The sequence below is a fragment of the Schistocerca americana genome, chromosome 9, assembly GCF_021461395.2.
Source record: "Schistocerca americana isolate TAMUIC-IGC-003095 chromosome 9, iqSchAmer2.1, whole genome shotgun sequence".
In the NCBI taxonomy this organism is placed as follows: Eukaryota; Metazoa; Arthropoda; class Insecta; order Orthoptera; family Acrididae; genus Schistocerca; species Schistocerca americana.
This window is the reverse complement of record NC_060127.1, coordinates 157,187,512-157,205,625: the sequence shown is the minus strand read 5'-3', so window position 1 is coordinate 157,205,625 and position 18,114 is coordinate 157,187,512. Positions and strand designations below refer to the sequence as shown.

Genomic DNA, 18,114 nt, shown 5'->3' with positions numbered 1-18,114 from the left:
ATTTCCTGGAAAGAGGCACTACAATAAACTCTCAAAGGTATTGCCAAACTCTGCACATCCTCAGAAGAGCAATACAAAACAAGAGCAGGGGGAAGTTGGGCTCAAAGATCTTGCTGATTCACGACAACGCCCGGGCCCACACGGCAAATGCCACTCGTGAAGTTCTCGAATCTTTTAAGTGGGAGTTGTTTCCTCATCCGCCGTACAGTCCCGACCTGGCACCGAGCGACTTCCACATATTCCCAGCAATTAAGAAGTGGTTGGCTATGCAGCGATTTGATGACGACGCACAGCTTCAAGAAGAGGTAACCACGTGGTTGAAGGCGCTGGCGGCCGAATTTTACGACGAAGGAATTTCCAAGCTCGTCCATCGCTACGATAAGTGCCTTAATTTAAATGGCAACTATGTAGAAAAGTAGTATTTAAGTGTGGCTTTCATCTGTATATAATAAAAAAAATTCCAGTTATTTATTTTTAATTTCAAAACGTAATGTACTTTGTGGATAGCCCTCGTAGTATGCAGATCTCCCATGGTAAGGTGGCAGCGAATCACCAGCATCGGTGCAGCCGGTATGTGTGGGCAGGGATTATTGGCGACCGCATTTTGGGAACAGTCTTCCTTCCACGTCGCCTAACAGGCCGGAACTAGCAGCGTTTCTTGCTGGCGACGTTGCCTCCCCTGGTGGAAGAAGTGCCATTGAAGGTTCGAAGAGTTATGTAGCTGCTACATGATGGTGGCCCAGCCCACTTCGCCGTTAACGTCCGGAAACATCTCAGTCGTGTCTTCCCTGCTCGATGGTTCAGACGAGGGAGTCCAGGTGCTTGGGCTACTCGTTCACCGGATCTTAACCCGTGCGATTCCTGGTTACGGGGCCATGTCAGAAGTATCGTTTATGTAGAGACCATTCCAGATGTAGAGACACTGGAGCAGCGTATTTCTGCTGCCTTTGGCACTGTTCGGGTGCAGCCTGGCCGATGTGAACGTGTGAGACAGAAATACTACGGCGCGTACACCCATGCGTTGAGGCACTTGGAAACCATTTTCAACACATACTGTAAGTGTGGCTCCGCAGTACAGCGCGCATTACACAGCAGTCTCCGTAGCAAAGTATGATTGAATAAATGGTCTCTAGCATGGAAACTAAGCATTGCTTGGCATAACTGCATTAGACTTTCTTTGCTTTGTATCCCTTCATCGATCAGTCCCTAGAGTTTGTACACTGTGCAAAAAATCGTCCTGTATATGTTACATCTACATCCATACTCCTCAATCCACCATACGGTGCGTGGCGGGGGGTACCTCGTACCGCAACTAGCATCTTCTCTCCCTGTTCCACTCCCAAACAGAACGAGGGAAAAATGACTGCCTATATGCCTCTGTACGAGCCCTAATCTCTCTTATCTTTGTTGTCTTTCCGCGAAATCTAAGTTGGCGGCAGTAAAATTTTACTGCAGTCAGCCTCAAATGCTGGTACTCTAAATTTCCTCAGCAGCGATTCATGAAAAGAACGCCTCCTTTCCTCTAGAGACTCCCACCCGAGTTCCTGAAGCATTTGCGTAACACTCGCGCGATGATCAAACCTACCAGTAACAAATCTAGCAGCCCGCCTCTGAATTGCTTCTATGTCCTCCCTCAATCCGACCTGATAGGGATTCCAAACGCTCGAGCGGTACTCAAGAATAGGTCGCACCAGCGTTCTATAAGCGGTCTCCTTTACAGATGAACCACATCTTCCCAAAATTCTACCAATGAACCGAAGACGACTATCCGCCTTCCCCACAACTGCAATTACATGCTTGTCCCACCTCATATCCCTCTGCAATGTTACGCCCAAATATCTAATCGACGTGACTGTGTCAAGCGCTACACTACTAATGGAGTATTCAAACATTACGGGATTCTTTTTCCTATTCATCTGCATTAATTTACATTTATCTATATTTAGAGTTGGCTACCATTCTTTACACCAACCACAAATACTGTCCAAGTCAACTTGTATCCTCCTACAGTCACTCAACGATGACACCTTCCCGTACACCACAGCATCATCAGCAAACAGCCGCACATTGCTATCCACCCTATCCAAAAGATCATTTATGTAGATAGAAAACAACAGCGGACCTACCACACTTTCCTGGGGCACTCCAGATGATACCCTCACCTCCGATTAACACTCACCATCGAGGACAACGTACTGGGTTCTATTACACAAGAAGTCATTCTGTATTTGTGGTTAGAATTGTAACTTGGTAGTGCCCTTTGACTTGGAAAGCGCAGTATTTCTTTATCTGCACAATCTCTGGGCTTTCATGTTCCCATTTCGTGTTTGTGTGACATCTAACGAGGAAAATATATTTTTATAACCACCCTCTGGATTCTTTCTGTTGGAATACACTGCAAGTATCGTTACTATCACGTAAAATTTAAAATTTTTGTGCCGTATGACGTTAACAAATGTAAATTATATCTAGTTTATAGCGAAGTAAAAGTCAAAACAGATAACCGTCTACATCCTGGAAACAAATATGTAACGCAATCCGCTAACCAGTTGAGGATGAGGGTGTGAACTCTCGAAACGCGTTGTGGGAGGAAGTAAAAGTGACTGAAACAAATGATTCTTTTATTCTACACTTTGCGACATAAACAGTCGTAGTTTCCGTACCACATAAATAGTCGTAGTTTCCATACCACAGTCAAACAGGGATGGCTCTAGGTAAAGATATTGGTATGAACACAGTGCCCTATATTGCTCGAAGAATGGCACTGCAATATCAATAACAAAAGCCTGCGAACATGAGTGAAATCCCGCGTTTGGTCGAGCAGATACAAGCATGGCGTCGCACATGTGGAGCGACGACAAGCGAGCGCTGTGACGCGGGTCATGGTCGACGGGCGGCGTAATAAGCGGAGCTCCGGCGGCGCCGGTTGCATCAAGGACGCCGTCCGCCGGCCCCCACCGTCGCGACGCCGCCTCCCCCTCCCACCCCCACCCCGGGGACCCTGCCGGACACAGCGGCCGCCGAGAGGGCCCCGCCGGTAGTCGCTCGGCAGCACACCGCCAGCACAGCACACCACCTCGCGACACCGCTCCACAACAGGTAGGCAACCCACCTCACGTCGCCGTTTCACAGGGTAGCCTGCATCGCAGGCGTAGCTGTCAGTTCTGGCCACGTTACAGGTGGACGTTTCATACTACACCTATCTTTTCCTTTTGCCTTTTCCCGTTTATATAGGGGATCATAATTGTTATATAGTGATTTTGGCAGTGTTGATAGCCGGATTCCATTCCCGACGCCACTACTCCCTAGAGGGAACGAATCTGCGTACCCAGTCTATCTGAATCTAGTGTAGATATGACGTTAAAGTGTGATAACGCCTTCTAAGTGTTTGTGTAGTGTGTGTGTGTATAGGTACTAGCCCGGTATTTACCTAGTAAGAAGTGGGAAACCGCTCAAAAACTAAATCGAGGCTGACCAACTCAACAGTCCTCGTCATTAATCAGCGAGGCAGATTCAACCCGGGGTATCTCGCCCGCTTGTGCCCCAGATGTGGAATCTTTAGCGTTCCCGGGTATCTGAGAGGCTGCTTTTAGTCCTGGATGTGCTGAAGTGCAAATAATTATATTTCCTCTGTGGCTACTCAAGTTGTCAAGACAAAAGTGCTGTAGTGACACGAAGATACCTTTCCATTCATTGCAAAAAATACTAGTGAATGCGAACTGTGTCGACACATTTTGGCTTGATCTTTTGTTCCTCGAGCGTTTCGATACGATTGCCCGTTGGCCTCGCTAATTTTCGTTCTCTTTTGTCACTCCAATTGCCTTTGTGTTGGATTCGTAATAGACACACAACGAAAATGAGTGTAATACTGAATATATATCTTGTTTATAAAAAATATGAGATTATGATTCAATCAGGGTGCTTACTGCTGACAATACCCTTAAATGACCTCTCAGCGTTCGCCCTTAGACTCCAATTAAGAACTGCCCGGTCTTGTGTACGTTATGTTGTCGGCCAGAGTATTTGTGTGTCGACTGATTTGACGATGTGCTTCCTCTACTCCTATCTGCTACTGTCTTTGTATGTATCTACGAGAGCTTTTTCTTTTTTTCTTTCGTCCTTTTTTTTCAACGTCCGATAGGTCACGAGAATAAGAAATGTTTTATTTGCAATATTCAACAACGCCTTGCAGTTACTACTCTAAAACGTTACCATTCTGACTTAGGTACGTGTTGCCATCACCATCTCATCCCCAACGACGCGCAAGTCGCCGAAGTGGCGTCAAAAGACCAGCACCAAGCGACTGGTCCACCCCGCGGGAGGCCATAGCCACACGACACTTCATTTCACCAGCTTACCAATATCCTCGTCATAGACGAACGTTGCCTCTGATATCTGCCAATTTCATACGCTGATCAGCTCGCTGGCAGTGCCAAATTGCTGCCCTAGTAGCCAGCGGTTCGTGTGAGTGAAGAGATGGCAGTCAGAGGGAGCCAAGGCTGGGCTGTAAGGTGGGTGATCAGCACTGCCTATCGGAAACGCTGCAAGAGCGTCGGTATTGCACTTGGAATGGGCGGCCGAACATTGTCACGAAGAAGCAAACGCATGACAGTTACGTCGGCTGCAAGAACCCAGATGCAATCTCTCAACACGCTCTTCACGTTTGCCGGGATTTTTCTAGGCATCCTTGTGCGCTCACCTTCTCCTCCGAATTGGAAGGTGCGACGTGACACGATCGGCGAGCATGCTAGAGACACTGCACTATACATCTGCTCAGAGCTTCGTAACATTTTAACCGCAGTTTTAAAATTGGGACCGACTAGAGCTTAAAAGAAAAACAGCCCTCTTACTGTACCATACATACAATATAATATGTTCTACACAGTCTAGTCTGTCTCCCCTCTTACTGTTCTTCCCTAGTGCCAGGTCAGCTGTCTCTGGTAAGGCTCTTCCAAATTCTTCACTCACCTCTCCACGTTACACTGTGCAACTGATGGACGTCCGTAAGCTTTCACGGCAAAAGGTGTCCATAAAATTGTAGACCGTACCGCAATAAAATGAGTAATAGTTTCTTCAGAGTATGTAACAATCTCAGTACATCACATTATAATACGGTCCACAGTCTAGGAAAGTTTTATGAACAGACGACAATAAACGCTGAGAATCGTAAGTAAGGCCGGATGTTCCCCAATGAATAGTATCAAGATCATTAGTTAAAATGATGAATGAGCATTTTATCAGTCGTGTAATTGGGTGAATATTTTGCTTATGATGCCGTCTACAGCCCAGGACATTTTTGTGGACACAGGACATGGAACGTTCAGTATTGAAAGTATCGTCGGATACTCCTGAAGAAATAGTATTACGACCATTAATGTATTCAGTATACATCAGCAATATACCAGATGAGCACGGCGGCGCTTACGGAATATTTGCTGTCAATGCTATCGTGTTCAGGATTGACAGTCGTACGAAAATGCGTCACGACATTAAAATTTCCATTTGGCGTTCTTAATAGCAGCTCTCTTTAAAAGTGACTGAATCCTAATCAGTTACCTTAGTAAAGGGAAACAACCTTCCGAAATCCGATGAGATATTTAGTGGTAAACATCTACAGTTTGGCCCATTATTTTTATATGTAGGATAACTCTACCGAAATTGGCAACGAAAAATTAATGGAAGAAGTGAAATAATTATTCAATCTACGAAGCGGTGTTACACGTGATGGCTGAAGCAAAACACATATTACAAGTAGATTAGTACGTATAAAGCTTACTTCAATACAAGAGCTCCACTCATATCCGATGCTGATATGAAAATGAGGAAGAATACCTGCAAGTATACGTCTGGAGCACAGTATTGTATGGAACTGAAATGTGAGCTGCCGGAAATCCGGAAAAGAAGAAAAGGGAAGCGTTTGAAATTTTTTATCGAAGAAAGTTAAAAATTAAGCGAACAGACGAAGTGTAAAGTGGAGATACATGAGAGAAGACATTTATGGAGGACCATTGCCAGGAGAAGAGGCAGGTTCACGGGACGTCTTGTAACGAACCATTCTTTCAGTCAATTTGTGCCACAAATTTCTTTTCTCCCAGAATGGATTGAACCAATCTGCCCATCTAATCTTCAGCACTCTTCTACAGCACCGCATTTCAAATTTTTTTATTCTCTTCTCGTCTCTGTCTATCGTCCCCGTTTCACTTCCAAACAAGGCTACGCTCCAGCAGAATAACTTCAGAAATGCGTCCTTACCACATAAATTAATATTCGACTAGCAACCCCCCTGGCTATGCTTGTACAGAACTAAGTTCTACGAACGGACGACTCGTCTGCGTAGCGATAGTAAATTATACATGCAAACCTTTCTCGTGATTCAATTTCTCTCTCAGTGAAAACCGTATCAAAATCCCAACGGAAGTTTCTGAAATTAGCCTTTACGTATAGAGAGAAAAACGCAGTGGAGTATTTTAATTTATAATGTATATAGAAGAAAAACGTATGTATATATGTACAGGTTCTGGTAATAATAATTTCATGTGGATTACTTGGCTGCTACTACTCTTTCTATTGGACGCCGCTTCGGCCACTTGCGTGTCCCTAACCTACCTCAATTATCCTGCTGGGGAAAGGGGACCTACAGTTTAACGTGCAGTATGAGCCGCGTATCGAGTCTCCAAATCATTGAGAGGAGAACGCTAGATTGAAACACAAACTGAAAAATCCGTGGCCCGACCGGAATTCGATTCCACGATTTCAGGCACGCGCTTTAACGCTAAACCACAGGACCCACGTAGATTCTGGTTAAGCTTTTCTGTCTCTGCAGTTGCGGCGTCTGTTTACTGCTTTTCCCGCCACTGCCACCTCTGTAGCTGACCAGCAAGTAGCACCCCTCATCCCCACTCCAAAGGCTAATTGAATATGGAACAATAAGTCCTTTAGCGTCTCTTACACCGCCATCGGCAAACCTTTTATATCTTCTCTCTGGACTTTAATTCTGCTTCCTTCACACACAGGCAGAAATCGCAGCAGGGGACTTTGTAATATGTATAGATAGTAAAAACATTTTTTTTCTAAAACGGTTTCCTTGCTGTTACAACGTTACTGTATATATTCTCTTAACTTACGCCCTCGTCAATTACTTTGCACCAAAAAAAGAAAATTTCATCTATCACTTTCATTTTCTTGCGTCCTGACCTAATTCCTTTAGCGCCAGCTGTTTTAATTCGACTACACTACATAGCACTCCTTTTACATTGGTTGATATTCATCTTAAAACCTGTTTGGTAGTATTACTCATTCCACTCAGTAGAAGTTTCAAGTTCTTTAGTATCCCTTGCAATGCCGTCGGCAGACCTTTTATTTCTTCTCTCTGAACTTTAGTTTCGCTTCCAAATTTCATCTTGGTTCCTTTTACTGCTTGTCAGTGTACAAAGTAAATTATATGGGGAATAGGCTAGAGTGCTACCACCTCCCTTTCATTCACATCGACTCTTACAACCGCAGTCCGGATCTTGTATAAGCTGAAAATAACATTTCCGTCAATGTCTTTAATCCCTGCTACCTTACGAATTTCAAATAATGTGTTCCAGAAGGTACTGGCAAAAGCTTTCTCTAAACATTCAAATGCTTTCAATTTATTTCTGTGTTTTTTCAACCTAATTTCTAAGTCGGAAATCTAGTACTGCGTCGCGTGTTCCGACGTTTCTCCTGAATCCAAACTGACCTTCTACATGCGAAAATTAAATTCACAACAGGGCAGCCCGTCGCCATTGAAGTGCCATCACTGAAGTCCAACACTACACGCACTACCGGAGAACGTAGCCAATATCTATAATTCGTTATATCAGGTGAAAATCGAAGTAAGTGCTTCTTTCTCTGTCAGGCTCAACAAAACTATCTCGTTTCGCAATGCCTTTCTTCGTTGACACTAATTTTCTCAAGCAAGGGCAGAGTGGTTCGGTTTAAAAGTAGGCTGAAGAAATATACAGTTCGCCCATTTATAAGTCGCCAGGGAAGGGTAGAATATATTTAGCCACCTCCGAGTCAAGTGGATCCCTTTCGAATTAGGCCAGACGTGTGTCAAGTTACCTCTTGGGCAAGCGTTCTGCGACCTGAAGGTTGGTGCTAGCATTCCCTGTGGATGTTTCGTGTAGTAACAAATGCCAATGACGAAAATGATGGAAATGCCGTATCAAACACCATTTTAGTAAATTAACTCAATATTTAAAACGTATAGCAATTTACTGGTTTTAATTAAATTTGTTTCTCATATCACTTTAATTAATTGAAATTTCTGTGGCTTTGACTGCACTGTGTAGTACACCTTGTAATTATGGACAAACTCTGTGTAACTATGTACATGTAAAAAGAAACCGTAATCACCTTTTGGCATTATGTGGGACCTAATGAAACCGTTTCTGAAAGATGAACTGAAAAGAATGGAGAACGGTTCAAGTATCTCCTTCCTCTAGCAGAAGGGAAAAGTAAAAGCGAAGTGAACCCTGAAACTTGAAAAGCGAAAAATGATGTTCCAGTTTCGAATCAAAAATTAGTGGGCTTGGTTATCCTTCAAAGTGGTCGTTACTGGGTACTTAGGTACCAAAAATGATCGACGTTATATTTTCCTTGAAGCCTTACACTGGAAAAGTTAGGCTGTTTGCTGAACCTCAAGATTCACTTACTCGTTTTTCCCTGAGAATTTTACATGAAGAGAAAGATATGAGAGTAACTTTAAGATGACCACAGGAATATCAGTCTTTTGGGAAACAACGTTTGATCACTCTATGGAGACGTATGACAGGCTATTCAGGGTGGGGAGGGGGGGGGGGACTAGTCATAAAACTACTGTAAGCTACTGTAGACTATTTTAGGTAGCTGTAGACAATGGTAGTTTTTCTAGCAGCTTTGGTCAGGTCATGTCATACCTGCATTACCTGTAAGTTGAGTGTGTTGCGTACCTGTCAGGCGTTAACTCATTTCAAGCGCCTTTTTACGTATGTTATCAGTTTCACGCTGGGGATTACCCTAAAAACCGGAAGCGGAAAGAAACTTAGTGATGATACAAAGGGCTGGGTAACATAGGGAACACTTTTGTTCCACATAATTATGCTCCTGTCCATTACTTAAAAGTATACAGTATTTATAGCAAAACTATCACTGTTTAACACAAGTTTTATTCGAAACTGGTGATTTGTAAGTGAAACAGAGAGATGTAGTAAAAATAGATGAAACAATACAGATTTATCAAATAGCGCTAGAAAACGCAGTTTCGCCAGCAAAACAGTAAAATAAAAAAGCGCAAAAGAAAAATATACCGAAGCTGCTGTTTGTGGGGTATTTGTATTGAATGTTACATTGTAGAGGAGTGAAATATGGACGAAAACAGATCAGACAAGATAAGAACAGAGGTTTTTGAAATACGGTTTTCTGAAGAGTGCTGAAGGTTAGGTGGGTAGACTGACTAACTAATGAAGAAATACTGAAATGAATTAGAAAAGAAATTGCTGCCTGAAGGTGAATAAAAGAAGGTATTGGTTGACAGGCCTAATTTCCTCAGGCATCAAGGAATCGAGTCTTTGGTAGCAGAGGGAAGTGTGTGTGAGGGGGGGGGGGGGGAGGAGGGGGAAAGGGGTTAAACACCGTAGAGGGTTACCTACTCATGAATACAGTAAGCATATTCAAATGGATGTAGGTTCCAGCAGTTATACGGAGATGAGGGGCTTGCCGCATAGTAACTAACCTGAGAAGCTGCAACAAACCAGTCTTTGGACTGAGTAATTCAAGAATAACGACGACAACGACCTCTTCTGGCGATATGACACACACAGTTCTACCCTCCTTCGCGCCCTCCACTCTCCCCCTCCGCCCCTTACATCCTGCTCCATTGCTCCCCTATACCAAGCACAGCTCATGTCAACTCCTGTTTTGTATCTACGCAGACTACACTACGGTATTTGGCGAACGGGTATGTACCACTATGAACCTGAATCTTCGATGTTCCTTTCTCAAATGAGGCGTGGGAAGAACGGGGGTCGGTTAGCCTCCGTATGACAATTTTTCTCACTTTTTCGCGAGGCTTACCTGCCACACTCTTCTTGGAAAACATGCTCTCAGAATTTTAAAAGTAAACCGCACAGTAATCCACCATGCCCCTCTTGTAGCGTCTCCCACTTCGGACAGGGGGGAGCCGCGCGAACTGCGACTAGGCGCCCAAGACGGCGCGGCTGCCCCGCGCGGCACTGTATGTCACTCCTTAGTGTCTTAACACATGTGCTACCATCCTGTCCCTTCACCTTGTCAGTGTTGTCCGCATGTTTCATTCCTCGTCGATTCTGAAGACATCATTTCTTATCATAACAGTCCATTTAATTTTCAACGTCTATCCATAGCACCACATCTCACACTGCGTTTATCTTCTGTACGTGATAAGAGAAACTGAGGCCAGTACCTAGGTATTCAGCTGGTTACTTGTGCTTTACTTCCATTGCTAATGCAATATGTCTGAGAAGGACGTTGTACCCTCTCTCATTCGCTGCACAGTCGTTTCTGTTGGTTACTTTTCAATGTAGGACGCAGTGGAACTAATTTTCTGTGGCGCCTTCCAGTGGCAATAAAAAATGTTCTCCCTCAACCCTGTTGGATAATGGTTATTCGAGGTATCGTGAGCGGCTACCTCTCTTATTTCCTCCATTTTTAGCCAATACTTATGCTTATATTCTCTCAACTAATACTGTTAATAATAAATAATTTTTCACGCTGCTTAATCACTATTACTATTATTATTAGTGTTCTATTATTATCACTGTTACGATTACCATGCTGTAATCAATAAGAACAAGTAACAACTTTCAAAAAAGTTAAAAACACGTACTGTTATGTAAAGAAGAAGAGAGAGTCTAAAGGAAGCAATAAATAAATACAATTACATCCCTCACATGCCATGAAAATCTATAACAGAGATTAGGCCACTTACGAAGGAATAATTTCTATGGATTTTCTCCTTTCCCTTACGAACGGAATATGACTGGGTGTAATATGATGTGTGAAGAAACCTTCGCCATTCACTAAAGTGGCCTTCGGAGTATACATATTTGGATGAGTTTGTATGTTCGCGCCCTGAATTCTCGAGACGCAGCGCAGCATATTAAATAGAGCGATGATCCTGTCATTATAATACAGTTTTGTTACAAAAATGATGTTGAGTTTACGGCTGAACGCAAGGGAAAAAATCAGTTATATCCAGACGTAAATTAAAAAAAATTTTTACATTACCACTATTAAACTGAAGATTGGTTTTGCTTCTGCAATTATTCTCAAACTTAGTATCCTCTGGCATCTATCTATTCTCAGATTTTGTATGACTATGTTCTGAAAGTTTTATCATCAAATTCCGTCCACTCACAAGCGGAACTGATAAAAATTTACATTATTATAAGGAATGTATAATTTATAGCTTTTAAATATTTTTGAAAAATCATGAAGAGGCACACTGCAGCTGTCGTCATAAATCATGATTTTTGTCAAAAAGTTATGTAACGCAGTTTTTTTTCATCATTAGGTCTCTTTTTGTTTTGTCCCTCTGTAGGTCCGGTAAAATTTTGCAGTTGACTTTAAACTAACTTCATGAAGCGCTAGAAGCTTGAAAATTTAAACACACGTGAGAACTGAATAAAAATGCAATATTAACTCGCTATCTTGTCTGCTGTGTGGCGGAGAATACTTTGCGTACCACTTTCATCTCCTCCGCCCTCTCTCTCTCTCTCTCTCTCACTCTTTTTTTTCACTCGTGAATCATTCGTAGGAAGACCAATAGCCTCCGTATGAGCTCGAATATCTCTAACTTTTACCTTCACGGTCCTTTTGCGAGATATACACTAGGTGATCAAAAGTATCCGGACATCGCCAAAAACATACGTTTTTCATATGAGGTGCATTGTGCTGCCACCTACTGCCAGGTACTCCATATCAGCGACCTCAGTATCATTAGACATCGTAACAGAACAGAACGGAGCGCTCCGCGGAACTCACGGACTTCGAAAGTGGCCAGGTGATTAGGTCTCACTTGTGTAATTCGTCTGTATGCGAGATTTCCACGCTCCTGAACATCCCTAGGTCCACTGTTTCCGATGTGATAGTGAAGCGGAAACGTGAAGGGACACATACAGCACAAAAGCGTACAGGCCGACCTCGGCTGTTGACTGACAGAGACCGCCGACAACTGAAGAGGGTCGTAATGTGTAATAGGCAGACATCTATCCAGACCGTCACTCAGCAATTCCAAACTGTATCAGGAGCCACGTCAAGTACTATGACAGTTAGGCGGGCAGTGAGAAAACTTGGGGATTTCATGGTCGAGCGGCTGCTCATAAGGCACACATCACGCCGGTAAATGCCAAACGACGCTGCACTTGGTGTAAGGAGCGTAAACATTGGACGATTGCACAAGGGAAAAACGTAGTGTCGAGTGACGAAACACGGTACACAAAGTGGCGATCCGATGGCAGGGTGTGGGTATGGCGCATGCCTGGTAACGTCATCTGCCATGTGGGTAGTGCCAACAGTAAAATTCGGAGGCGGTGGTGTTATGGTATGGTCGTGTTTTTCATGGAGGGGGCTTGTACCCCTTGTTGTTTTGTGTGGCACTATCACAGCACCTTCTTGCTTGCCACAGTTGAAGAGCAATTCGGGGATGGCGCTTTCATCTTTGAACACGATCGAGTACCTGTTCATAATGCACGGCCTGTGGCGCAGTGATTACACTAGAATAACATCCCTGTAATGAACTGGCGTGCACAGTCCTGACCTGAATCCTATAGACAATGTTTTGGAACGTCGACTCCGTGCATGGCCTCACCGACCGACATCGATACCTCTCTTCAGTGCAGCACTCCGTGAAGAATGGGCTGCCATTCCCCGAGAAACCTTCCAGCACCTGATTGAACGTTTGCCTGCGAGAGTGGAAGCTGTCATCAAGGGTAAGGATGGGCGGACAACATATTGAATTCCAACATTACCGATGGAGGGCGCCGCGAACTTGTAAGTCATTTTCAGCCATGTGTCCGGATACTTTTGACCACATAGTGTACGTAGGGGGAAGCATTATATTGCTTGACTCAGGTGAACCGAAACTGAAATAAGCCTCAAATTTAACACTCGTCCCTGTTTTAATCTCATGAAAATGTTTGAAATAAATTAAAAATTTGACAAACACTAGATTAATAACCTGAAAGTAATTACCTAAATAAAAATAAGTTTATAATGTACCGCGTATACAGATCGGATTAAGAAGTATTAAATAATTTCTCCTAGCCTCATACAGATTCCTAGACGAATACAGATTGTCGTGAAAATTTGTGACCAAATTTTTAATAGCTATGAAAATGCCTGTAAGATGTAAAACGAAAAATGTTGGACCCATCCAACAGATGATAGTAACGAGGTGACCTATTCGTGCATCAGTTATCTCTTGCAGAAGCCCCATGTTTTTCGTTTTATATATTAGAAGTATTTTTACAGCTATTAAAAATTCATGATAAAAATTTTCAGTATTGTTTGTATGGTGTTAGGAATCTGTATAGGAGTACGAGCAATTATTTTACCCTTTTTACTGTCATTTAAAAACGTGGTATATAAAAAACTGACTTTTTATTTAAATCATTGTTTATAGTACTCGTATATTCGGGAGAGTGCCAATTTATGGGCGAAAGCAGTAATGACTGTGTTCTGTCATTAAGTCTAGAATAAAAAAGGGTTTTAAATGGTTATAACTTTTTTATTTATAGCTATTTCTTTCTGTGTAGGTGAGAGATTTTGCAGCATAACTCTGCCCGAATATAGACATGCATTGTTATAGTTCTATAAATCGAGATGAATCACTCGATAGAGATCTCTGTAAAATACTGAGAGGACACAAGGAACACAATATATTAGTAAAATACTAAAGGTATTGTGTTATCTTATTGTTGGACCATTTCCTTCTTGGATTGTTCGTTTAAGGAGAACAACGCCAATGACTGTTCGAACAACTCTCACTTCAAAGAAATTACTGTGCCCAAGTAACAAAACGACGTTGGTGCTTGGTTTGGTCGAAATCTTGCGACTATCTTGCAGATATGGAATCGATGAGTTAAGGGAGGGTGAGGGGGCCAAAATCAACACACTGTAGAATTTCCAAGCTCGCACGCGACTAGTCCCCAAGAGGTCAGATACTTTGAGGCGCAGGATCGTACAGTCACGTATCGTACCTTCAGTCATGAAATGGGCTTGTTTGTGGCATGATAAGTACCTGCATGGTTAGTGTGACGACATCTGTACCACCACGGCCAGTCAGTATGGTGATAATTGTTGCGGCTTTCCTTGAAACGACACTAAAGTGTGATGCGCCGACAGTGATGCGTCCAACAGCAACATTGGACGCAGTAATGGCACCACGTCGACTTCTTCCAGTTCTAGATACAACACCACGATGGATGTATCCGTCTGTGGAGACACGGAGAACGAACGAATATTGCGAGACGGCATTGCTCATGATCATACGGGTCATCATTTAGTCTGATCCTAGGGGTGCCATTGTATACACAACGCAGTCACCCCTGGTTCGCATATCTGATAACTCGGACAGCAGTCGTTTCATTTATGACGTGTTAAAGGCGGGACTGTATCCCAAGTTGGAGGTTTCCATGACGTTCTGTGACGAGATAACGTCAGACAGCGTGTTGACCATGCTGCCCTGGATCTACCGCAACGCTGAAGGTGTTCGACTGTTGCCCTGGGCAGCAAGTTCTCCACATCTCCCAACCTCTGAAAAATTCTGAGCATGGACTGCCGAGAGCGTGGTATGCCACATCTCTCCAGCCACTACAGTTTATGAACTCTGGTGTGCAGATGAACCAAGACGGCATTATGTACCCGTATCTGTCATCAAAGCTCATTTCGACTCGATGACCAGTCGGGTTAGTGCCAGTATTCCTACCAGTGCGGGAAGCCCTATGTACTAAATATTGGACCACATCTATCATCCAGTCACCTATAGATTTACTTCTTTGTTATTCCTACTGTGCCGCATTCGCTCGATGAACAAAATTATTTTGCAAAGTGTTGCCGTCGATGGCGTTGCAGCTTTAATGGCCAGCAGTGCCCATTTCAGCCTGCGTAGCTGAGAGTTCAGTGCAGCTGACTGCGGTGTGAAGGACCCGGGTTCGATTCCCGGTACTGTCAGGGAATTTTCCATGGTGAGAGGACTGGTATGGGGTGCACTCAACGTTGTAAGGTCTTTTGAGGAGCTACCCGAACGACCAGTAGCGGCTCCAAGGTCAAGAAAACAACGGCCGCGATATTCTATTAGGTTCTATGTTGAACTTGCGGCTGAGCTAGCCCCTCTTTTAACTATAATGTACCGTATATCCCTCGAACAAACAGGTGTGCCCATTTCTTGGAAGAAATCACAGGTCACACCCCTGTACAAGAAGGATAGTACACGTGAGCCACAAAAAGACCGTTCAATATACTTGACATCGATTTGTTGTAGAATCTTAGTGAAGTGTTGGCAGAAGAGCCAACACCGTGTTGCTAGAGGAGGCCGAAATGCACGCTTTTAAGCTCACGCAGATTGGCGTGAGGTCTGGAACAGTTAAGGGAATTAATAGTAGCAAATAAAGTACGTAGTTGATGTAATACTTAACTTTAATCCACAATTGGTGAACATTGGTCTGACGGTACAGGCATCACAAGTTAAATATCTATTGATAATGGCGCCTTGCTAGGTCGTAGCAAATGACGTAGCTGAAGGCTATGCTAACTTTCGTCTCTGCAAATGAGAGCGTATTTGTCAGTGAACCTTTCCTAGTAAAGTCGGCTGTACAATTGGGGCGAGTGCTAGGAAGTCTCTCTAGACCTGCCGTGTGGTGGCGCTCGGTCTGCAATCATTGACAGTGGCGACACGCGGGTCCGCCGTATACTAACGGACCGCGGCCGATTTAAAGGCTACCACCTAACAAGTGTGGTGTCTGGCGGTGACACCACACTTCGAACGTATTCTGAGCTCAGACATAGAGAGGTAGCTTGTACAGAATGACCTCGTCCATGCCAACCAGCACGGACTCCGAAAACATAGTTCATGTGAAACCCAACTCTCACATGACATACTGAAAGCTTTGGATCAGGCCAATCAGGTACATGCAGCATTTCTTAATTTCCGAAAAGCATTTGACTCGATACCGCACCTACGCTTATTTTCATGAGTACGGTCACATGGGATACCAAGTGAAATTTCTGACTGGACTGAGGATTTTTCGGTAGGGAGGACGCAGCATCTTATGTGGGATGGAGAGTCATCGTCAGATGTAGAAGTAACTTCAGGTGTGTCCCAGGCAAGTGTGTTGGGACCCTTACTATTCATATTGTATATTAATGACCTCGCATACAACATTAATAGTAAGATCACGCTTTTTGCAGATTATGGAGTAATCTATAATGAAGTGCTTTCTGAAGGAAACTGCGAAAATATTCAATCAGATCTTGATGATATTTCAACATGGTGCAGAGATTGGCAACTTGCTCTAAATGTACAGAAATGAAAAACGTAGTGTCGTATGACTATAATATCAATGAGTCACACTTGGACTCGGTCAACTCGTACATTCCATGGGAGCAACACCTTGTAGGGGTATGAAATGGAATGATACCTTAGGCTGAGTTCTACGTGAAGCAGATGATAGACTTCGGTTTATTGGTAGACTATCCCAAAGTGCAATCAGTCTACAAAGGTGGTTGCTTGCCAATCACCCGTGCGGACGGTTCCAGAATATTGCTCAAGTGTGTGGGAGCCATACTAGATAGGACTAACAAGGGACATTGAACATATACGGAGAACGGCAGCACCAATGGTCATCTACATCTACATCTACATCCATACTCCGCAAGCCACCTGACGGTGTGTGGCGGAGGGTACCCTGAGTACCTCTATCGGTTCTCCCTTCTATTCCAGTCTCGTATTGTTCGTGGAAAGAAGGATTGTCGGTATGCCTCTGTGTGGGCTCTAATCTCTCTGATTTTATCCTCATGGTCTCTTCGCGAGATATATGTAGGAGGGAGCAATATACTGCTTGACGCTTCGGTGAAGGTATGTTCTCGAAACTTTGACAAAAGCCCGTACCGAGCTACTGAGCGTCTCTGCTGCAGAGTCTTCCACTGGAGTTTATCTATCATCTCCGTAACGCTTTCGCGATTACTAAATGATCCTGTAACGAAGCGCGCTGCTCTCCGTTGGATCTTCTCTATCTCTTCTGTGAACCCTATCTGTTACGGATCCCACACTGCTGAGCAGTATTCAAGCAGTGGGCGAACAAGCGTACTGTAACCTACTTCCTTTGTTTTCGGATTGCATTTCCTTAGGATTCTTCCAATGAATCTCAGTCTGGCATCTGCTTTATCGACGATCAACTTTATATGATCATTCCATTTTAAATCACTCCTAATGCGTACTCCCAGATAATTTATGGAATTAACTGCTTCCAGTTGCTGACCTGCTATTTTGTAGCTAAATGATAAGGGATCTTTCTTTCTATGTATTCGCAGCACATTACACTTGTCTACATTGAGATTCAATTGCCATTCCCTGCACCATGCGTCAATTCGCTGCAGATCCTCCTGCATTTCAGTACAATTTTCCATTGTTACAACCGCTCGATACACCACAGCATCATCTGCAAAAAGCCTCAGTGAACTTCCCACGTCATCCACAAGGTCACATGTTTGTTTTAACCGTGCGAGAATGTTACAGTGATGATGAAGAAACTGAACTGGGAGACTCTTGAAGGCAGCCGTAAAGTATCCCAAGAAAGTCTACAAATAAAGTTCCAAGAACCGGCTTTAAATGATGATTCTTGGAATATACGATAGCCCCCTATGTGTCGCTCATATAGAAATGGTGGCGACAAGATTAGAATAAATACAGCACGCAGAGAGGCATTAAAAGAGTCATTCTTCCCGCACTCCGTACTTGAACGGAACAGGAAGAAACGCTAATAACTGGTACAATGGGACGTACGCTCTGGCGTGCACTTCACGGTGGTTGGCAGAGCACGGATATAGATGTAGATGTAGATGTAGAGCGGT

The 18,114-nt window shown here is 43.6% G+C and overlaps 1 protein-coding gene across 2 annotated transcripts in view; it reads left to right on the top strand.

The window, feature by feature from the left end:
* Nucleotides 1-2,970: 2,970 nt before the first annotated feature.
* LOC124550864 overlaps nt 2,971-18,114 on the top strand; it is a 248,114-nt gene continuing 232,970 nt past the window's right edge. For both annotated transcript variants that reach the window (XM_047125606.1, XM_047125607.1), the window contains exon 1: nt 2,971-3,099. The gene's annotated coding sequence lies outside the window, so the exon portion shown is untranslated. The remainder of the gene's footprint in view (nt 3,100-18,114) is intronic.